The sequence below is a fragment of the Oryzias latipes genome, chromosome 18, assembly GCF_053564925.1.
Source record: "Oryzias latipes strain Hd-rR chromosome 18, Olatipes_Hd-rR_3.1".
Lineage (NCBI taxonomy): Eukaryota > Metazoa > Chordata > Actinopteri > Beloniformes > Adrianichthyidae > Oryzias > Oryzias latipes.
The window spans coordinates 25,297,048-25,321,112 of NC_136254.1; the positions used below are offsets into that span (position 1 = coordinate 25,297,048).

The 24,065-nt window shown below is 40.2% G+C and overlaps 1 protein-coding gene and 1 long non-coding RNA gene across 6 annotated transcripts in view; one reads left to right on the forward strand and one right to left on the reverse strand.

Annotated features, from left to right (window-relative positions):
• Positions 1 to 24,065, forward strand: part of kcnip4a (potassium voltage-gated channel interacting protein 4a) — a 187,062-nt gene that overhangs the window by 81,037 nt on the left and 81,960 nt on the right. The window lies entirely within an intron of this gene.
• LOC144987118 (uncharacterized) lies at positions 1,400 to 3,864 on the reverse strand. The gene is made up of 5 exons (XR_013650984.1): positions 3,729 to 3,864; positions 3,155 to 3,212; positions 2,951 to 3,012; positions 2,043 to 2,138; positions 1,400 to 1,553 (listed from the first exon to the last, which is right to left on the reverse strand). It is a non-coding gene; the product is annotated as an uncharacterized LOC144987118 (long non-coding RNA).

A 24,065-nucleotide genomic window follows, 5' to 3' on the forward strand; every position in this document is an offset into this window, starting at 1 on the left:
TTTTTGTTAGTGGAAGATTTAATACTGTTCACATACAAAACCATTTCTTTCTGAAAAACATAAAACACGGTTTTTTTGTTGGCATATTTACACTTGTGTATAAAGTATTTAGCCATAATTATAAGTAAATTAACTACATATATTTTTTCTGCATTAAGTCTTTCTTGTGTAAAATATCCAAAAATAATATGCTCGTAAAATAATCTATAATCTTCACATAGATGAGTTCTTATAAAATGTATCACATCTTTCCAAAATAGTTGAGTGAAAGAGCAAAACCAAAAAAGATGAGGCACAGTTTCTGGTGAGGAATGACAGAATGAACAGTTTATGTCCAGATCTTTTTTAAACTTAGTAAAGAAATGTTTCACTGGATAAAATTTGTGAAGAATTTTGAAAGAAATTTCTCTGATTTTATTGGTGATGAAATACTTTTGTGGCAGGGTCCAAACCTTTTCCCACTGAATTCTACATCCAAAGCTGTTCCAGTATGAGATAACATACGGTTTTGTGGCAATCTCATTTTGAAACAGAGAACGGATACTTTGATTATTCCTGCTAGCTGAAAAACATACCTTTCCACAACACAAGTCTGTTAATTTGGGATTTCTTGCTTGTTCATGTTAGCGTCTGCACTGTAATCCCTAGCGAGTTGACTGAACTTAAAAATTATTTTGTAACAGATTACGCAACAGTTAAGTTATATTATTAAAACTTTTAAGTTAACATTTATTAAAATTCATATTGTCAGTTGGCTTACATTTGTATTATTTCATATAAAAAATATTAAGATTCCTCAACTTATAAAAGAGAGATTATTTACTTAAAGTTTTTAATATTTTCCAACTAAAAAACGCTTTAACTAACTATATTTTCATATTACTCAACTCATAAAATATGTAAAATTCACTCAAATGCTTTATAAATTCTTTTACTCATTAAATGTGTAGCATTGAAAATATTTAAAATTCTTCAGCTTAAAATGTATTCTAAACAGAGATATTGATACTGCCCCACTACATTTTAAAGGCTAACATTGATAAAAACCAACAAACGTGAAGGCCACACAATAGTGATTGCTTAATACACTTTTTTTAATTGCTCTTTAAAAAAAAGCACAAATATCAAGAGGATGAAGAAACAATAAGTGCAATAAAACTGCATTATAAGAGTGCCACACAACATATTGACAAAAAGAGTTGGTTTTGTATTTTACGGCAGAAAAAGCAAATGATCACAACAAAACACATTAGTTACATAACACTTAAACCAACAAATAGTCCATTCTGGAAGACTCACTCAACGAAACATTCTTCAGCGTCAATAAATGTCCTTTCAGTGGTTTGCTGTGCTCAAGGTTCAAGACAGCATTCTGAATAAATATGAAGGCAAGTTCTAGTTTTTTGGGGTGCTGTAGGTCCAGAGCATAGATGTCCCCGAAGAGTTAGAAGAGATTAGTCAGCCAGATGTGTGGGACCACTGACGGCAGCATCCGGAGCGTCACCACGACAACTGAGAAGATACCCACAGCAGTGTCTGTGAGGTCTGGTATTCTGGAAAATACAAAACAAAAAACACAGATGAGTTCAGACCCTCAAAGATATTCATCACACTAATGTCCAAAACTGACATTCCTGCCATCTGTCAATAGGAATCTTTTCATGCTAACATTCTGTTAGCTTTTAATCAACTGGCTATGATGTTTTAAGGACCAACTCCAATTAAAATTGTGTTTTTAAAAAGTTCTTTAGCATTTTTCTGAAGGGGGACATTTATAAAATAATTTAAGACTAAAGCTTCATTTTTCTTTATTCAAATAATGATGGATCAGGAGCAGAAAAGGTAAACGAAACTCCACTCCTTCCAATCAGGAGTCCCTGATGTTCGCCTTTCATCTTCCGTCTCAGTTTTAAAACCATTTAAAAATATCACTCAGTTTACAAACTACAAACAATTGCCCTATTTATTATGTCACTCAATAAAATCTCAATCAATATTAAAGGATTAGTGAAAACCATTGACGGGGAGTCGTGTGCACTTACTGTACAGGTCTTGAAGAAGTTGGAGGCATCTTCATGCAGATAAACAGGAAGTGCAAGGAGGACAAGTGCCCGTCTCATGTTCAGGTCACGCTGGTCCTAAAAGAATAAAAAGAAATATCCATTACCTTTGAAGCAAATGCAGAGCAAACACTTCCAATATTTACTTAAGGAACTTTAAGAAATAATAAAATGATACCTTTTCTAGATGTCTATTTCTAGTAAGAGGACAATACAGTGTTTATGGCATGATCCACTTCAGGTCAAAGACCCAAAGTCATTTTTAAGGCAAGTTACACCTTGGCTTCTTACAGCTGTTTACAAATGATTTGTTATCCGTTTTTGAATTATGCACATTAGAAATTCACCTGGAGGTCATAAATCCTAACCAAGCTGGCCAGTTCCTGTCTGTTTTGGTGGACTTAGTCTCAGAAAAGGGCAGCTTTAAATTACACAAACATGTAAAAACTGCACAATTTCCTCTGACTGCATCTACTCTACATAAATCCATTTCAGATCTTGACAGATGAGTTTTCATGGTTTCAAATGATGGAATGCTGCTAATGCAACATCATTTTATTATTGTAATATACTGTCATAAAGACATGACAATATTCCAAAGTGTCTCCACATACATGGCAGTGGAAACACTTTGGAATATTGGCTATGTAGTACTGCAGTATTATATGTAGTACTGCATAGTGCCAAAGTAACAGAACACAACTTGCACCTCCATTCCATTGTGCCACCTTCAGCCTGCAATCTAAATATGTTTAGTTAAATTGTAAATAATTTCAGCTCTATTTAGACCTTTGGCTAGTTAAAATGTGCATAAATGTTTCCATGCTGCCGTATAAATCTAATAATGGTAATAGTTCAGGATGAATGTATTAAATAAGTATAAAACTCACCCACTGACAGGTCTTTTCTGGTGAAATGGTGACTTTCTGGTGAACTTTCTAAAGTTCAGTATCTGAAAAAGTCCAAAAGAGATTTTTCAATGTTAAAAAATGTTTCAATTATATTCTGATCAAAAAACATTTATTGCACTACACAACCTATTGCATTTTTTGTTTTTTTAAAATAGCTCTAGACAAATAACTGAGACAAGTTACCTCGCTGGCCTTGGCGTCTACCTGGAGGTGAAACACTGAACACTCTGTAGTTCGGTACCTGAACACAACACGAGCACGTTGATTAATTTATTTTTACAAAAACCTTTTTTATAACGGAGATCAGTGATTTATAAAAGCTTAAAGCTGCATTCAAAACCCAATGCTTCCATGTAGCAACCAGGCTTAAAACTGTTGGCGGTAGCTCCTCCCACACAACCGTTAGAGGCTTTGAGTGACATTTTTGGACAAATGTCCAGCAGCAAACTTTAGCCACAGACAGAGGCCTCCAACGCGAATTTCACACGCGGATCATGTTTAGTGTGATTGCAGCATAACAGATCATTTCTACCTCTGAAAAAAAAAAAACCTCATCACTGTCGTAATTTACGGGCAGAAATGCATTTTGGGTTTGGCTCGCCATACGTCTGCTATGACAAACTAATCATGTATGCATTTCCACATTAATCTCTAAAACAATCATAACACACATATGTTTAAACAACAGTAAACCACATTTACGGTAGTATAAGAGCATTTTTAAAGCATTCATTCATAAACCATGAACGATACTTACCAAATTAAATCAGGGCTGAAGACAAGACGGCACCATCAGCGATGAGGCGGATGAAAAAAAAACCCGAGGTTGGGGCATCTTGAAGCGGGACGAAATCGCAACGCTTTGCAGAATAATAAAATGCTCGACTTTCAATTTCAAACGTCGCATACTCGCATTCGGCAAATCCAACATGGCCACCTGAGCTAACGTAGAGAAAACGAAAGACCCTCCCACCAGTACGTGATGACGTCATAACGCTACTTCACGGATCTTAAAATTTTTGAGTGCCAGATACAAATAAGCTTTAAAATATTTAGCACTGTTAAGTTAAATTTGAAAAAATCTTGATAGAGCTTAATACTTTATAGTTGAATCAACTACAAAATGACATTTAAGTTGTGTAACCTTAATAGTTATGAGTCAGTACAAGTGATAGGGTTTAGAGTGTGTTCAAAATGGGAGGTGGCGGCCTCTCGTCCAATCAGAGCACGAGAAATCATCTGCCTTCCGTTTCATTCAAAGTGCCTTCCTTTTCATTCAAAGTGCCTTCCTTTTCATGCAAAGTAACTTCCGTTTCATGCATACTCCTCTCTCACACACACATATAAACTCTTCCTCACACGTTCATATATACTTGTCTTTCACATACATACATTCTTTTTTAAGAGTGACAATGAGAGTGAGAATGTATGTATGTGTAAAGTAATATATATGCATGCGAGAGAGAGAATATATGGATGTGCAAGTGAGAATATATGAATGCGTAAGAGAATATATATGCATGCGAGAGAGAGAATATATGGATGTGCAAGTGAGAATATATGTATGCGAAAGAGAGTATATATGACTGTGAGAGCAAGAATGTATGAATGTGAGAGAGAGAATATATGGATGCGTAAGAGAATATATGTATGCGAAAGAGAGTATATATGACTGTGAGAGCAAGAATGTATGAATGTGAATGGTTCAGAATAAATAATGTCTTATACAGCCCCTCATAGTACAAGAAAATGAGTTTGATAGAACAGTGTTTTTCAACCTTTCTTGAGCCACGGCACACTTTAACCTTGACAAAAATCCTGCGGCACACCAGCATCCAAAAATTTAAAAAAGGTGAATCTCCTAGTCTTTATTGATCTACAGGCCTCCACAATCTCACCTGCATTTTTGTGATAATTGTGGCAGAAAAAGCAGGAAGTCGCAGCTGTTTTTTCTAAAAGATGTAATAAAAGTTAAGTTAAAAGATTTACAAACTGTGCCTTCAAGACGTTTAACGAGGAAGACTCATTGTGCGCTGAGACGCTGTCACTTTAACCCAATGCATCATGGGAGATATAGTGCAAACAGCCGCCGAATGCAGACAGACTCGCGTCTCTGTGCTTCATTGTTTTGTCCACTTGTTTCATGGCAGCGGAAAGCTACACCGCTAAAGACGAGCTTCAGCTGGTCTTTTTGTTGGAACTGAGCGACTTTATCAACAGAATCGGAACAAGAAAGTGAAGACTTTAACCACTTCTGATTGGTCAGACTGATGACGTGTGATTAAGCCCATAAGAATGATTGGTGGGGACAGTTAAAGGGGCGGGACTTTTCCTTGAATTTCCCACGGCACACTGGGTGAAAAAGACTGCGATAGAAGACCAGAGGTTTTTGTTGCCACATTATTTTCTGTATCTTTAACAAAAATGTGGCATTGTTAATACAAAAAGGGGGGGGGGGCAGGGGGCACTACGGAACTTTTTATTACGAAACAAAAAGGGCTGGTGGTTGTTGCGCAATCTCAAAGCTGTGCAAATCTTGCTCCAGGCTTTCTCTTTCAAAGCTCTATTCAGATATATGAAAGACTTGGTGTCAAATAATTCCAGCCAAACAATAACCGCAATAAGTAATTACTTCTCTATGATCAATTTTCTAAAGGTTGGCGTTTCCATGAATTAAAACGGATGTGGTTTAACTTTCAAAACATGTTCAATGATGGCGCTTTTTGTACATGGAGCCCGAAAATGGTCTTAAAAGATGTGGGTAACTTTGCATGAACGTTAGAGGTTTTGATGCGGAAGGCAGAAATGTGCATTTATGTGCATTCACAAAGACTTTTCAATGGAAGGGGCTGCTTGAATGTGCGTTGTAGAGGGATGTACGTAGCTTCAGGTTAATGGTGCCCTTACACTTCAGTCTAGTCATTCGTAAGGTCCTTGCTGACCACACGCAAATGCTGCACGCAGCAGAATTTTTTTTTCGCACTGTAGGCTCACTGAGCGGTCTACGAGTTTTTATATTTTTTGATATGAGAGCAAAAAAAGTTTAAACCCGAGGGCACGCAAGTGGCCCACAGATTTAAACATTTTGGGCTCTCAGACAGCTCGTGTCCAACCGGGAAGGGCAGTCTGGTTTAAATTATTAGAGGAAGCATTTCATGGTTACATGCAAAAAGGTGGAGGTTGAAGCTTAAAGGGACTATATTATGACAAGATTACTTTTCCAGCTTTTAGGTGCATTATAATGTTCTTTCCTCACCAAAGCGGTATTCTGAGTACCAGCCCCTTCCAGTCCATGAAAATAAGCGGGCTCTCACATTGTGACATAGACAAGTGAGGACCCGCCCCTTTTCAGGAAGAGTCTGCGCTGTCAGCACCACCCCCAGGCTAACATGCACAGCCACTTTTTCTGCAGAGCTGGTCACTACACATATTGTGGCAGAGATAGTTTATTTCTTTAAATGACCAGCTTTTATCCATTTCATGCATCCATATCTTTTTTTCTTTCTTTTTTCATCGACCTTTAACTTTTATATTTCGATTGTTTTTGTAATCGAATGTGTCCTTCGGATTCTTTGACTTATACCTTTACTAACTTGTTCTATGGATTGGTGTTACTTTATATTGGGTTCTAAAAATGTAGAATGTGAATAATTGATGAGTCGGATCTTGGGGCATGAACAAAGAGTGTGTTTCAGTAGGATATAATGGATCAAGCCTGATTTGCAACAACACAAACCTGAATTTATGAAGCATCTCAGAGACAGAAGCTTCCTTAAGATTTGTGACATTAGTTTGGATTCAATGAAATAAATAAATACTTGATTTTAATTCTGAAACTTTGACTTTTGGTAAATATGGTAAGTGAATCAGAATTTCTCTTTGCATGTGGCCACAAAGACTTATATTTATGCTTATTTGTACACATTCCTTTTCTTCTTTTCACGTTCTTCAACAGAGGTGACTTTCTGAATGGAACGTCAGTTAAAAATTTCATTTAAAAATGGAATTATTTTGTCAGTCCTGTAAAACCAATTTATGCAAAGAACACTAGCAGTTCTGTTTTGCTCTTGGCTGCTTTCCTGAACTTTGTCGATTTCTCTTGTCAGGTCCTTAAGATAGAAAATTAAATTCCTGGTGTATTGACCAGACTGTTGCATCTACACCGCTGACGCCAGCCTGACCATGAAATTAGATTTATGACGTTAACACAGAAGCTGATTCGTCTTGGGATTTTAACACTTTCAGTTTTTAGTAAAGGCATTTCTATTGGGAACTGAAATGCCAAATAGGCCTAAAAAAAAACCCCCAACATGTACTGCTTTTGGTAATGGACGTCAGAACATTGTAAAATTTCAACCTAGCTGGTGATTTCCTGACGGGCACCTCAGCGACTGAGACACCTGCCACAACAAGGCCGCCTCCTCATGAAGGGTTGTACAGCTGCTACACACTGAAAGTACATTATGGAACTTGTAAAACTGTTATTGCTGTTGAGCTCCTGTAAAACTTTGCTGGCAGAAAGCAGTTCAGATTTGTTGTTTTTTTTAATTTTTGTCCCCCCTTTTTTCTGGACTTCCCACACCAGGAAGGGGATCTTGCAGATTGTGGTTTTTCAAGTATGAAATGTGATCAGACACTTTCTTGTTTGTAAGCTTTTGTGGCTCAAAGGGTCCCTCATTATCTGAGCAGGAGAATCTCACTCCTGAAATGAGCACAAGCCAATTTCACACGGGTGATTCTTTACTTTGGTGCCAAAATCTGCACATTATTTAAGCTGCAGCTATTCACCAAGTTGGGTAACAAAGCAAGTTCAGAACCTTTGGAATTGGATCCACTTTGATGAAAATTATAGTTGTTGGTGCTTCGAACATGTTCTTGTAGCATTTTTCTGATGGAGGACCTAATATATAAAGAAAATTAAGCTCAAAATTGCATTTGAGTATTTCTATATTCAAATTGTTATGAATCAGGAGCAGACAAAATTGAGTCTGTTTGAAAAAGATTGTATCTATGACGTAGAAAATATGCTTTGCAAACCACAAGCTCCCTGCTCTGCTCCACTGCATCCACTTGAATGAAATAAACAATAAATGCCCTTACAGTCTGTTCCATCAGGATCCTCAGACACCGCCCTCATGCTCTATCAGTCTTTAATTCAATCCGTGTCAGGATTCCTGCCACATCTGTCCTTCAGAGGGCCCACAAAAATGGACACACCTGATCTCTGACATGCACTTCCTTCCCGTCTAAAAACCTCACATTTCCCTAAGGTTGGTCTCGGAGACCACGGTGACGATGACAGGCTATAAGCTTTGAGCTGCACTGAGGACTGACAGGTTGATATGTGTCCTTCAACAAGACAGACGATGCAGGGTGCAGAGCCCTTTAACTGCATTAAGACAAAAATTAAATAAATAAAAGCTACATTTTACTGTTTTACTTAGACAGTAGAGACAAATCTAGGAACAAAGGGGAAAAGAAGCTAAAAAGCACATTGTGTTGGTGTATTCTTGTGTCTGAGGGTGTTCAATCACACTGTGTGTATTCTCTTGTGATAGAAAATAAATATTCTCTTTTTTTTCCTTGAAAATGAATGCATTACTATTAGAGTGGGATGTGTTTAAAGCAGTGTGGCAAAGGAATACTAAACAGCAGTTGCTGCAGTTTAAAAGGGAACAAAATGAAACATTACGGAGGACAATAAACCTGCCGAGTGGGTTACTGTAATTGACTCCTGCAAATAGTCTAAAAGATATTAGGCTCGTAATTACAGAGAAGCCCTTCAGTTTGCTGCATTTAAAGCGGGAAATAAAAGGAATGCCTCAGAGCAAGTGTTGTCATGGCTCACAATTCTACTGCCTGGATGGGAAAATAATTCTCTCCCTCAGATGAGCGAAGACTCGCTGAAATGTATTCCCCAGCTGTTTTTTATTTCCCTCGTACACGGTTGGTGGGTGGAAGCACGGAAGGAGAACAGTGTGTGTTTGTTTTTTGAATTAGTAATAATGGGCAGACGACAGGATTCAGAGCCGGATGAAAATTGGTGAAGGGGAGATTGACGGAAAAATAATGGCACAAACGATCCTTTGGATGAACCAGCAGACCGAATTCTCAGTTGAAGATGGAAGCAAATGTTCCTTGTTTTTGTAGCTACTCTGCCTACTTTTGTTGACATTTTTAAAACCGGTGTGATGCTTTTGTTTTGTTCTTGTAAATGTCTTTGCAGCTTTTTTATCATTTATGTTCAAGTGGAATGCTGCATTTTTTAACAGTCATCTTGAGACCTGGACGTTTTTGACCAAAAAAAATGTAGATTGCAAATGTTAATACACATTTCTATTCCCCCTAAATTCATATATGATTAATAAAAAAAAGTATGACTAAATTGTCCACGTTTCCCACCATTTACTGTACATGACAAGTGGACCAAGTGTGATGTCACCCATAGAATATGACTTACTTCTGCTTCCAACCAAATGAAGTCCGTTCAGTTGCCATTTTTTTCACGATACCCCATGTTGGAACCAGAAGTCAACATTTCCATGGCAACCACTTTCACCAGTCAGTAGTAAGCTAGTTGAAAGTCCAAACCTCAACCATTTAAAATCAGGCTACACAAAATCTGCCAAACATTTTGAACGTATACCTTAAAATTTGCGCTAAAAAAAAATCATCAGGTAAGAAAGAAGTTCAACAAAAGTATAAGAGCAATCATTTTTATTCTAACTAAAGAATGACCGTTTATAGTTGTTTATTTCTCAATAGAAGTCTACAGGATTTTGGTTTCTTGGAGCCAGTGGATACTTCCTGTTTGGAATGCCAGGGAGGAGGGGTCACAGTCCAGTTCTCATATACAGTCAATGGTCAAAGCTGATATACGCTTCATTTTTAAGTGAAAATGCATTTTTATAATTGATTTGCAAGAAACTCTATTGCAATATGCGGATATATTTGAATAGAGAAACTTAGACATGTAGCGTTCTAAACTGATGTAAATAAAATAATCTTTAGTATTATTGTTTAGGATTAGGACTTTCACTTTTTAATTTGCTGCCCTTAAATTTACAATGGATTAATAATGATCTGTGACAAGATCACTGAAAGTGGTTTAACATTGCGTTATTAAACACGACAACCACCATCATGCTGGCAAAAATACCCGCCTGTGTGTAACATAGGATTCAAGGACCATTTAGCACTTCCTTAAGGGAAGACCTTAGTGTTTTTAATTGCCCTCTTACTGAACTGAAATGTTTCCTGCAGCATTAAGCTAGGGGGTGGCTGTTTACAATGTTCCTGCTGGTCAGAAACTTCATGTTTAATTAAACAGACTAAACTGGGTTCTCGCTTACTCTTTGAGTAAATTTTGGCTGTTGGTTGAGAAAAACAAAAAAAAACACATGGAAAGCAAGATTATATTCTCAGTTTTATCCAATCTCTCCTTTTATTTTTTTTCCGGCTGCACTCCTTTGGGATTTTTACAAAGAATCATCCGCCTCCATCTAATTCCATCCTCCACATCCTCCTCAAGTACACAAACCTCCTCTTTGGTCTTCCTCCAGGTCACTTTCCTGGTAGCTCCATCCTCAGCATCTGTTTGTGTAGTTTCCACAACTCTGCACATCTCCCTTGTTCTTACAAATGAGCATCAGGACATATCTCCTCCACTTTTCAGACATCCTCTAACTCTAAGATGTTGTTAAAAAGCTCAGTCAGAAACTCAATTGCCACCTCTACTAAACTCTTCAATACCTGCACAGGTTTGTTGTCACACCTGTGGATATCAGAGCTATCTTCATCAGTCTTGCTGGTTTACTTTAGTTTTCAATTTGAGCTCATAGTGTTCCCTTGAGGATTTTCTTTAGATAGATAGATAGATAGATAGATAGATAGATAGATAGATAGATAGATAGATAGATAGATAGATAGATAGATAGATAGATAGATAGATAGATAGATAGATAGATAGATAGATAGATAGATAGATAGATAGATAGATAGATAGATAGATAGATAGACAACTTTATTTATCCATTTGGGAGGTTCCCGCATGGAAATTGACATCTCCATCGCATACAGCACTGCTTGACATACATATAGTTTGAAACAGTTTAAATATCTGCAAAGCAGCATATACAGAAAAAAAAAGTCATTCAGGCCCTTTCCCTTTCCTTTTCTGTCCCCCTCACCCCTCCTAAGTGGTGGTTAAAGAGTTTGATGGCACGGGGGACAAAGGAGTTCCTCAGTCTATTAGTCCTGCACCTTGGGAGGAGCAGCCTCTTGCTGAAGGTGCTTCTCTGGCTACTGATGGTCGTGTGCAGAGGGTGGGTGGCATTGTCCAGGATACACGTTAGTTTTTTGAGTGTCCTTCTCTCTGCCACAGTAGCCAGAGGGTCTAGCCTTGTGCCAACCACAGAACCAGCCCTTTTTTTTCTCTTGACTTCTTATCTACTTTTAGCCTTCCCCTTACATATTATATTAGCACCAATATCTTCTTCTTTCTTTCTCTTTCGGCTTTTCCCATCAGGGGTCGCCACAGCGAATCATCCTTTTCCACCTCACTCTATCATGAACATCTTCTACCCTAACATTAGCCAACTTCATGTCCTCTGTTAAGACATCCATATATCTCCTCTTTGGCCGTCCTCTTGCCCTCCTGCCAGGCAGCTCCATCTCCAACATCCTTCTACCAATATATCCACTATCCCTCCTCTGAACATGTCCAAACCATCTCAGTCTGGCTTCTCTGACTTTGTCGCTAACACAGGCAACATGAGCCGTCCCTCTGATGTACTCGTTCCTTATCCTGTCTAACCTGGTCACTCCTAAGGAGAACCTCAACATCTTCATCTCCGCTACCTCCATATCAGCCTCTTGTCTCTGTCTCACTGCTACCGTCTCTAACCCATAGAGCAGAGCTGGTCTCACCACTGTCTTGTACACCTTTCCTTTGAGTCTTGCTGACACTCTTCTGTCACACAACACTCCTGACACTTTCCTCCACCCGCTCCAACCTGCCTGCACTCGCCTCTTCACCTCTTTTCCACACTCCCCATCACACTGAACTGTTGACCCCAAGTACTTAAACTCCTGCACCTTCTTCACCTCAGCCCCCTGTAACCTAACGCTTCTACCTTGATCCCTCTCGTTCAGACACATGTATTCTGTCTTACTACGACTGACCTTCATGCCTCTTCTTTCCAGAGCAAACCTCCACCTCTCTAGCTGTTCCTCCACCTGCTCTCTACTCTCACTGCAAATTACAATGTCATCCGCAAACATCATTGTCCAGGGAGATTCCTGTCTTACCTCGTCTGTCAGCCTGTCCATCAGCATAGCAAACAAAAAAGGACTCAAAGCTGATCCTTGGTGTAGTCCCACCTCCACCTTGAACTCCTCTGTCTGACCTACAGCACATCTCACCACCGTCATACTTCTCTCATACATGTCCTGAACCACTCTGACATACTTCTCTGCCACTCCAGACGACCTCATACAGTACCACAGCTCCTCCCTCGGCACCCTGTCATACGCCTTCTCTAAATCTACGAACACACAATGCAGCTCCTTCTGACCTTCTCTGTACTTTTCCATCAACATTCTCAAAGCAAAAATGGCATCAGTGGTGCTCTTACGGGGCATTAAACCATACTGCTGCTCACAGATCTCCACCTTCTTCCTAAGCCTGGCTTCCACTACTCTTTCCCACAGCTTCATTGTGTGGCTCATCAACTTTATTCCTCTATAGTTGCTGCAGTTCTGCGTGTCACCCTTGTTCTTAAAGATCGGAACCAGAACGCTTCTCCTCCATTCCTCAGGCATCTTCTCACTCTCTAAAATCCTATTGAACAACCTCGTTAGAAATTCCACTGCTGTCTCTCCTAAGCACTTCCATACCTCCACAGGTAGGTCATCAGGACCAACGGCCTTTCCGCTCTTCATCCTTTTCAGAGCCTTCCTAACCTCATCCTTTCCAATCTCTGCTACTTCCTGCTCCACAACAACCACATCTTCCTCCCTTCTTTCCCTGTCATTTTCCACGTTCATCAGCTCCTCAAAATACTCCTTCCATCTTTTTTGTACACTCTCCTGAGTTGTTAGCACCTTTCCATCTCTGTCCTTAATCACCCTTATCTGTTGCACGTCCTTCCCATCTCTGTCTCTCTGTCTGGCTAGTCTGTACAAGTCCTTTTCTCCTTCCTTTGTGTCTAACCTGTCATATAGCTCATCGTAAGCTTTCTGTTTGGCCTTTGCCACCTCTCTCTTCACTCTACGCTGCGCTTCCTTGTACTCCTGTCTACCTTCCTCAGTCCTTTCTACATCCCACTTCCTTTTAGCCAACCTCTTCCTCTGGACGCATTCCTGTACTTCCTCATTCCACCACCAAGTCTCTTTACCGTCTTTCCTCTTTCCAGATGACACACCTAGCACCTTCCTACCTGTTTCCCTGATAATTTCTGCTGTAGTTTCCCAGTCATCTGGAAGCTCATCCTGACCACCCAGGACCTGTCTCAACTTCTGCCTAAATTCCTCACAAGTTTCTTCATTCTGTAGCTTCCACCACTTGGTCTTCTTTTCTGTTTTCCCTCTCTTCTTCTTCCTGACCTCCAGAGTCATCTTACACACCACCATGCGGTGCTGTCTGGCTACACTCTCTCCTACCACCACTTTGCAGTCATTAACCTCTCTCAAATGACCTCGTCTACATAGGATGTAGTCCACCTGAGTACTCCTACCTCCACTTCTGTATGTCACTCTATGTTCCTCTCTCTTCTGGAAGTAAGTGTTGACTACAGCCATTTCCATCCTCTTCGCAAAGTCCACCACCATCTGTCCCTCCAGATTCCTTTCCTTCACACCAAACCTGCCCATCACCTCCTCATCACCTCTGTTGCCCTCACCAACATGTCCATTAAAGTCTGCTCCAATAACAACTCTCTCTCCTCTGGGGATACTCTCTATGACCTCATCCAACTCACTCCAGAATCTCTCCTTCACTTCTAACTCACAGCCAACCTGTGGCGCATACCCACTGACTACATTCACCATCACCCCTTCAATTTCTAACTTTAGGCTCATCATCCTGTCTGAGACTCTTTTCACCTCTAGAACACTGTTTACAAACTCCCCCTTCAGAATCACTCCTACCCCGTTTCTCTTCCTATCAACACCATGATAGAACAGTTTGTATCCTCCTCCAATACTACGTGCCTTGCTGCCCTTCCACCTTGTCTCCTGCACACACAGTACATCTACCTTCCTTCTCTCCATCATGTCTGCCAGCTCTCTGCCTTTCCCTGTCATTGTGCCAACGTTAAGAGTCCCTATTCTCAAACCTATGTTCCTGCCTTTTCCCTTCTCTCTCTGGCCACGGGCCCTTCTGCCTCCCCTCTTTCTTCGACCAACAGTAGTCAAATTTCCACCGACACCCTGTAGGTTAACAGCATCGGTGGCGGTCGTTGTTAACCCGGGCCTCGACCGATCCGGTATGTCTAAAGTGTTGTGGATGATTCGCATGGTTATTTTGGCAATTTTTACGCCGGATGCCCTTCCTGACGCAACCCTCTCTATTTATCCGGGCTTGGGACCGGCACAGAGGCAACTGGCTTGCAACCCCTGCGGCTAGATTAGCACCAATATGAATATATAAATTTGGTGTTCCATTGAATTTAAAAATACTTGTATGACACAAATGTTTTAGGTACTTCAAAAAGGTGATTTATTTATTTTTCTACTTTCTTTTTAACCTCTTGAGACCTGGCGTTCACATACAAGGATATCACATTGTGGGTTTTATTACCACTGTAGTTCATTCTAATTAACTGGGGCCCTGTGACTTTGAAATAAAAAAAAAAAACGGCATATCAAACAAGAGCTTGTGTCTCAAAAATTTAAAACAGAATTTTTGGCTTCCAAGGTCTTGTTAGGGCTTTGTGTTAGTCGGTGATGCTCACAAATGTCTGGGAGTAATCATCAGATACATACAAATTGACTATAGAAATACACTCATCAGAAAATATTGGTGAGTCAATTATCTAATGTATCTAAAAAACCCCACCTGTCTGTTTTAACCAAACATCATGGTACTCTCGGTTTGGCCTTTGCCAGGTTAAACCAGTATGGTTGCTGCGAGTCGCAGACGTGTGTCTGCATCTTCTGTGCAGGTGTGTTTGCATTTCCCTTGTGGCTCATGCGGTGACCTCAAGGAACAACATAGGATGTCGTATGTGCGTAGTAAGCGTATTGAGAAGTATTTGTAAGCATAACGCAAGTTGTGCGCACTTTTGTCGCACAAGTGATGCAGTCGTATGTCGTTCTCTAACTGTCGGTAAGGTGCTGGGTCTTTACTGACTTTGTGCAAATGCGTGTGAGTTGATACATAAGTTCCTGTAGGTCGGCCGTAGGACACCCACACAAACTACACTCTGTCCAATTCCCTTATTTCTAACAAGGAGTGTGCACTTGAACAGAACTAACAGGCTCCTTGCACTGTGTGCAGGGTTCCAGAGGGTTAAAGAATACAAAATCCGTACGACTCGCTTGCGTCTCACCTTCCCCCTTACTCACAGATTTGTGTTGTATAAATGTTCACTACGACCTGTCGCCTGCAGCATGCCCATAGAAAAAATTTACATGAAGATTTTCTCTCTACAGGCTCACTTAGTGGTCTGTGTTCTTAATAATTTGTGCTGACCAGCAAACATTTTTCTCCCACGGACAAGCTCTATCCTCCCATAAGGGCAGTTGTTACAAAGGCAACAGCAATATATTTTCCAATATATCTTCATAAAACATCACAGTAGTGGAATTATTTTAGTAGTACTTGGTTTTGCACGCTACTTTGGTGTCTCGTGCTTTTTTAGTACACATATGTATAATAGAAATGAATATCAAAATACATGTTGAAGGTACATGCTGTAAAATATCAACTTTTTTTGAGAGTAATCTTCATTTCATTATTTGGAAACTGAGTTTTGATTTGATTTTGATTTGAAATGGTTTATTTCAAGCAATCAAATGAAAATAATGCACAAAACAGTACAATTAGCAGTTATACATTCATGCAAAAAGATGTATCCAAATTAGAATAATTAGACATTAAAATCACATAAGTCCCCCAACTCTAAATTTTTCATAATTTTCAGTGTTTTTCTTTCAGGCTTAATCACTTTTCAGTCTTGGCGTGTTAGGAGACAGCTGCAGTGTCAGTCACAGCTTTCTTCCTGCTCAAAGTGAGAATTGTATGCATCCGAATTAGGCTGACAGGAAATGTACAGATATGCAGCACCCAGTAGATAGTCTGTGGCCTGCAGGAGATGAGCTGCTGCCTGTGTTGTTGTAGAGGAGGACCATTAGTGTGCTGACTGCCGAGAAATTACAGACATTTAGAAATGAACAGAGATGTTTCTGTGGTGCACTTTCCATTGGTGGGGGACATATTGTAATCTATCGTCTTTTAAAGGAAAGTATGCGTAATTGTTATAATGTGGTTAATGTCTGTGGTGCAGAAAGCTGCAGCATTTACAAAGAGCAACGATTTAGAAAAGCAATGACTGGAATTGTTTCACTTTTATTTTAGCTATAAAATTAGACGGTGAGCACAAATCTACGAGGATTGATTTGACTTTTGTGTAGATCTGCTGCTATCAGAGTTCCTGTAGTCTATCGGACAAGATTGACTATTACCATCAAACGTCATTTCTTTTACTCTCAGCAACTACATTTGCTGTTGGCTTGGTTGAACATGATGAAACTCATGGTGCAACGTCGCTGTGCTCAGATGTAACATGGCCTGGAAGCGAAGAAACACAAGAAAGCGTTTGATACTTGAGGATCTCTGTAGCTGATAGCAGAGAAGGCTATACCGAAAGGCGAGATGGTTTGCAAAACCTTCTGCCATTCTTCTTCTTTCTCTTTCGGCTTTTCCCATCAGGGGTCGCCACAGCGAATCATCCTTTTCCACCTCACTCTATCATGAACATCTTCTACCCTAACATTAGCCAACTTCATGTCCTCTGTCAAGACATCCATGTATCTCCTCTTTGGCCGTCCTCTTGCCCTCCTGCCAGGCAGCTCCATCTCCAACATCCTTCTACCAATATATCCACTATCCCTCCTCTGAACATGTCCAAACCATCTCAGTCTGGCTTCTCTGACTTTGTCGCTAACACAGGCAACATGAGCCGTCCCTCTGATGTACTCGTTCCTTATCCTGTCTAACCTGGTCACTCCTAAGGAGAACCTCAACATCTTCATCTCCGCTACCTCCATCTCAGCCTCTTGTCTCTGTCTCACTGCTACCGTCTCTAACCCATAGAGCAGAGCTGGTCTCACCACTGTCTTGTACACCTTTCCCTTGAGTCTTGCTGACACTCTTCTGTCACACAACACTCCTGACACTTTCCTCCACCCGCTCCAACCTGCCTGCACTCGCCTCTTCACCTCTTTTCCACAACCCCCATGCAAAACCTTCTGCCATTCCCAAAAGTGAAAAATATTCCCTTCATTGTTTTACATTCTTTTAACTTTGATTAGGCGGTTGTTATTCAAGGTTTAGGTTCTGTAGCGACACAAGCATCATTTCTGCGGGTTATGTTTCACCGGTCACTGTTGCTGATAAACTGTCATCAGAGACAGCCTGATAGGTTTTAGATGAGACGCATTGGTGAATGCGTCATTTGTACCGCCGCAAGAGGCTGAAGGTCTTTTAAAGCATCTCCATTCAGACAGACACCATGACCTTCTTCAACTGGTGCTTGTATAAGATTGCTATGATACAATTACAAGCACAGATGGAATTTCACAGTTTTTACTTCAAAAGAAGAAATGTTTGGGCAAAAAAGATATATTCTCTACCTGTTTTATGGAATTCCTTTTCTTTCTTATGGATTTTAATGCATTGTGTAATTTTATGATTTAAAAAAAATGGTTTTAATTTTCTAATTATGTTTATTTTTTTTACTGTACTTTAGCACCTGGATGGTGTTGTAAAGTGCCATAGAAATAAATTTTATCTTTTAAAATATTTATCTAGATGTTTGTACACATTAGATGAATCCTAACCCTTCCAGCTGAACGAGATGTGCAACTTAAATAGAGGGACTTGATTAACCGTGCATATTTAATATTGTTTTGGATCCATGCGAAAATGTGCACACAGTGTCCCAAACAGCTCTCCTTGTATCTCAAGCGGAACGTAATTGGATGAGATTATGTGTTGAATGGTAATGTACAGTGTATAATATTACTAAAATGAAGTGGAATGGGGAGTAATGTTTATTGCTCTTGAGGTTTAGGGCCGCAGCAGCTCAAAGGAGCATTAAATCATGCTGTTATCAAGCATCTTGGCTGCTTACTTCGCAATATTTTTGTCCCCCAAATAATTGCAGCGCTGAAGCCACTGCTTGTTCCACTGTTTGTTTTTATTGGGTTCATCTTCTGCTCTCTGTGTGAATTTCATTGCTTTCTTTATTTGGAGATGCATCTGAAGTTAGAAGTTATGATCAAGAGCCAGCACTGTTCATTACCCTGCCGCGATATAAAAACCACTGTTTAAAGATGAAAGGGTTTTGGTTCAGGAATGTAAAAATTGACTTTTCTTGTCCTTCTGATCGTCTGCAAAATCCAAATCCGTTGACACTTTTTTTTTAAATTATATTTTAGCAGGTTATCAGACATTTTCCCTCATTTTTTTTGGGGGGGGGGGTTTACTGAAACTTTTTCAGTTACAGCTTTGTGAACTGTAACTGCAGGTCTGGTGTCACGATGGCAGCGTCTTCGTGTCGGGCTGTAAGAGAAGAATGTGACACAGAGCCGCTCTTGAAAGCACAATGGCAGCAGGTGAAGCTCCGTTAATGACAGATCAACTAGAGCAGGTGCAACTGAGCCTCGCGCCTAACGGGAACTGCTTGGCGGGTGTCCATCACACATCGCAGCTCCAAGTTGGTGTGTTGTCTGCAGGAGGAGAAATTAGGCCTCAGTCACAACTGTCCTCATGGGTGGATACAGGATGTCTGCAGAAAAAATGGGCTCCCTGGAAATGTCAAATCGTAGATCGCTTGGTGAGGCAAAATATTCTGCATTTTTTTCTATGGTAACGCTTCAAGCGACATGTCATAGAAAAAACACGTAAGGGTAGGTAAGGGTGAAGAAGGTGCGATGCAAGCACATCGTACAGATTTTTTTTCCCAACCCTTCAAAAGACCGAAAAGTGTATGCCCCTTGCTCTCAGCTTGACTTTTAAGGTGTTTTCAGGCTGGACACATTTGGTTCGCTTAAAGTGAAACAGAGTTTGTTTCCCCTGATATTCCGGAACACATTTTCAGTCTGAATGCACCCATGTGGACCCTGGTCCGGGAACCATGAACCGCTCTCGGTACCCGTCTTTTGAATGGCCTTGGTTGGTTTCCAATCAGACTGAGTTTCGGTTAACTCTAAGTGTGAACAGGTCCGGTTCTCTGAGCGGAATAACTGGACCAAAATGGCCACCGTAGCCTGGAATTACAAAGTAAACAGAATAACGGAGAAACAATAAGATACAGCAACTCATTGAAAATTGGTCGGATGAATGCAGGCTCATTAAAACAGCTGTTAACGTGATGCACATTGCTTCTCACACTGGTTTTCTGACAATCTATGTCATAAACGCTTATCAGTGTACCTTTCGCCGTCTTCTCAGTAACGGCCTTGCAGCATGCCTCTGCTGTACCAAATTTAATAAAGGGTACCGACAAGGATTATTCTTTCTCTTGTTGCTTTGCCCCACCCTCGTAATTCCTGGCCAATGACTAAAGAGATTGTTGGTCACATGGTTTTGTTAACAAGCTTTGGTTCAAAACAGAAATATCTGCTTGAAAGGCAGTCTGAATACAGACCAAATGCAAGGTTCGGGACTCTATCCTGACCAAATTAAGTGGACTCGGTCTGGACCAAAAGCCTTTTCCAGTCTGAGTACACCGTTAGAAATGAGGAAAGTTGACAAAGTGTAGTTTGTGTGGACATCCTACAGTCACTTGAGTTTTACGTGCACACCCTGTGCATGTTGGAATTTGCAAATGGTCATTCAGGTGCCTGTACAAACACCATACTAACGAATAAGAACACCGTGCGTCATAAGTAGGAGCAACATTATCCTTAAGCCACGTTCACATCGCGAGTTTTTGCTACCACCGATTTCGGCCATTACGTAAAAGATGCGCAACCATTGAGCACGTGTTGCCAGTTAAACCAGGTCGAACTTTGACCAATCAGGGACTCGGATTTGGTCGTGACATATGGACTTTTCATTTGTGGTAAATGCCAGCCTTTTGGAAACTGATTATTGATCAGAGGACAGAAGCTCCTCCCTGCTTGTCCAGTGGGAACACCATGAGTTCAAGAACCATCTTTGAGCGTGTTCTTGAACCTGCTTCACGCGCTCTGTGTGAACGCAGCTTTACAAATACTTCACAATACACTTACCACATGCACAACAATGGTACGTTCCTTTTTCATGATGTCCCTTAAGGTGGCCACACAGAACAAAAAGCCACTCCCTTTTAGATGAAGCTGTTCCTGTCTACGACCCTCCACAGCAACCCAAAAAACTGCAGCACCTGTACGTGTCGACCCCCCCAAACTAGTGGGTGTGACCAAAGCTTTATTCAATGGCTGAGGCGTAACGCTCCATCTTCTACTTTTATTTGATCTCCAAAAGTTTGACTAGAAGTACGAAATTCCTGCTTTCAACCAGAAATTCCTGCTCCAACCAAGAGCTGCTGGTTATCCCAAAACACAGTAAAAGGAGCTGACTCACTGCTGAAAATGATTCCCCTCTCCTGCTTCACCGTTCAAAAGAAAGTTACCTTCTCTCCCGGACAACATTTCCCCCATGATTGATGGCAGGTGGATGGGCCACTCGCCGTGATGCCTGCTGCCCACTGACTCGCACCATCTGGGGAAGCTATCGCAGCCCGTTGTCACTGCAGTAACACATTATGATTAGAGCGTCACAGGACGATAGCGGGACCACTTAACCCTTGGAGGTGTTGTAGACAGCAGATTAAAATTGTTCCTGCTGTGCCAGAGTCAAAGAATAATGTCCAGTGTGTGCACATGTCCGACACTTTATTTCCTGTTGCATTATTTTGACTTTATTCCCTTCATTTTGAATGTTCCTCTGCAGTAAAGCTGCATTCAACAAGCCTTCACCCATTTTCTGCAGCCTGTTGGCTCATTCTGTCTCTGCACCAAATTTTTTTCACTGCAACTTTGAGGCCTAGGATTTCTATAAAATAAATTTAACATTTGACACTCAGAATTATTTCTTATAGCTGATCTAAAGAAATGAAAGAATAATTTGAGACGTTTTGTCACTTAAAGCAGGGTTATTAATGCTTTCTTCATTCTGTTCAGTTTGTCCTTTTAAAGATTTTTTATATCCCTCTGAAAGACTGGGTCATCACAACCTGACGTTTTTAGTTTTTTGCGTGGGGGGGTGGGGGTGGGGTGGGGAGTATATTCAAGCAGAATTCTGATATAGAAGATTTATGGTTTGTTTTGAAAAGTACCCCAGGACCTTGTAGTGTGCAGGCCACGCGTTGCGTCACGGAAAAGAACCACGGACGTCTGCTCTCTGTTATTTACATTGTTCTTTTACTCCAGAGCCCCTAATCTAACATCCATGCTGCATGCGATGCGCACCTTTCAACCCACGAGAGTGGTTTTTGTCTAAATAGTGTAACAGAAGAGAAATGCCATGGGAACATGTGTGCTTTTTAAGCAAGGTAACATTATAGATTGTTTGGAAAGATTCCTTCAAGCCACCATATGGATTTAAGACAGTTTTTCCACAAATGTGTGCGCCCTCCTCTGTCCACATCAGCTGTTTATTTTTAATCGGGGACATAAATCAAAGTTCATGTGTTTTCTGTCAACTCTAAAAGCAGTTAGCAGTCATCCCGAGGAGCATGCACCAACATTAGTCCCTCCATTTGTTTGTGTTTGTGTGTTTGTTTGTGTCCCTCCAGTCGCAGTGCAATAGTGCTGTGGAATGAGTCTGAAGTTCTCCTGCTTCGAGTGTTTGAAACACTTAAACAGTGAATAGACTGGTTGTAGCTTTTATAACTCCTTTATGTTTGTCCTGTTTGCATCATTAACATAAAAGGTGCACATGGAAGGTACTGACTGCTTTGGAATCTGATGCCCTAAAAGGGTGCAGCTCTGGTGCCACCTAGTGGATAGACAAAGTATTGTAGCTTTGAATCGAACTTGGTCAAGATCACCTTTAATGTCAGACCAAAGAACGACCTCATATCTCATATTTCCAAAGCACCACAGCCAAATTACATGGCCGTGGTGCAACTGTTCTGTTAAAAACACCCTTCAGTTTATTTTAGCTATTAACAAGAACTGAAGCATTAATTTAGCTATATAGCAAAACGTTAAAAGACCCAGTCTGATAAAAAATGTGTTTTTGGTGTTTTTAATATGTTCTTGTGACATCTTTCTCATGATTGACATATTTAAAGAAAATAAAGTATAAAAGTTCATTTCTTTTTTTTTTTTAAATGCTCATTTAAAAAGTTCATAGTTGTGATTTACAAAATCGTCAAGAAAGGTTATCCCCCCTGAAACAAGTCAGAAACAAACTGGTAACATATGCAGAAAACATCCCATCTCTCTCTCACAAAAGTCTTTATGCTGGTGTGAAACTTCAAATATTGTTTAGTTTATTTATTAAATATTACTTTTTTTTAAATACCGTTTGAGAAATCGTTTATTTTTACTGAACCTTCATGCAATGGGAATGTCGTGGATGTCCTTGAGCTTTATTTTTCTTTAACTTAGAGATCCACCGTGAGGAAAATTGGTTTTTGGGTGCTTTTAACATGTTATTTTGGCCTTTTTCTGATGATGGAGGGCATATATAAAGAAAATTAAGCTTAAGACTGCGTTTCTTATTATTTCTCAATTCAAATCATTGCATTTGTGATGTGGAAAATTCGGGTCACAAGCTCCCAGCTCTGGATAGCTCAAAAATTGTTTGCCCTTTTTGTTGCACCATTTATGTTTGGTTGGGGTTCTGAGGGCCTGTCAGTTGGTGGGAGAGCATGTAAACAGATGGGAAGGGGGCACGGAGTTGCTATACACCAGCAGTCCCACCCAAAACTCAGAGGTAAATTTCTAATGAACTATTGCTGCTCTGTAGAAACTTTGCTCTAGAAAGTGACACAGGTGTTTTGATTTTGCCTAAAAACAGAATAATTACAATTAAAAGACCACAAGATGATCGAAGTGGGACCTTAAAGGCAAATTATGCTAATTTTGTTCAGAATTAATAAAAAATGGTAACAGAATGACCATAAAAAAGTCAGCCTACATGCTGGCAGCATGAATGGGACAAGGTTTGAAATTAACATAATGAAACCATGGCACCAAACTGTTTTACTGTACTGCACCAGCGTGGTAGTTTGCATATTTAGAAAGCACTAAGGCACAAAATGCTTCTTTGACATTTTTTTTAAATAATGACCGCAAATAAAATGTTAAATGTTAAATAAACATATAACTTAGAAATCAAAAATGACTGTCACTGTTAGGCTTATGTAATTATCATTTGCTTACACGCTATTATCACCATGATATGTTCGTCTCAGTTCTATTTTTTAGTAAGAAAACAATGACCTGAAAAGTTCTGATTATACATGAATATGGTCAATTTTTTAGGTTGATGAAATAGATATTTACCCTCTTTGTCACAAGTACAATGACATTCAAAAAGTGCTTTCTGGTTCATACAATGTTCGTTTTCGTGGGTTGGGAGGGGGCTGGTGCTCAGAGCGCAGGATTTTAAAGGAATACTTAGACGTAAGTGAATTTATATACAACATATATATATAAATTAAAACGCCCCTCTCACCCTTCCGGGGGTGGTTTCTCCTCTAAGCTCGGGTCCTCTACCAGAGGCCTGGGAGCTTGAGGGTCCTGCGGAGTATCTTAGCTGTTCCTAGCACTGCGCTTTTCTGGACTGAGAGGTCTGAGGTCTTTCCAGTACTGTAGATCCTGGTGGTGTGGATCAGGGAGTCAGTTTCATTCACGATCTTAGCATATAGCT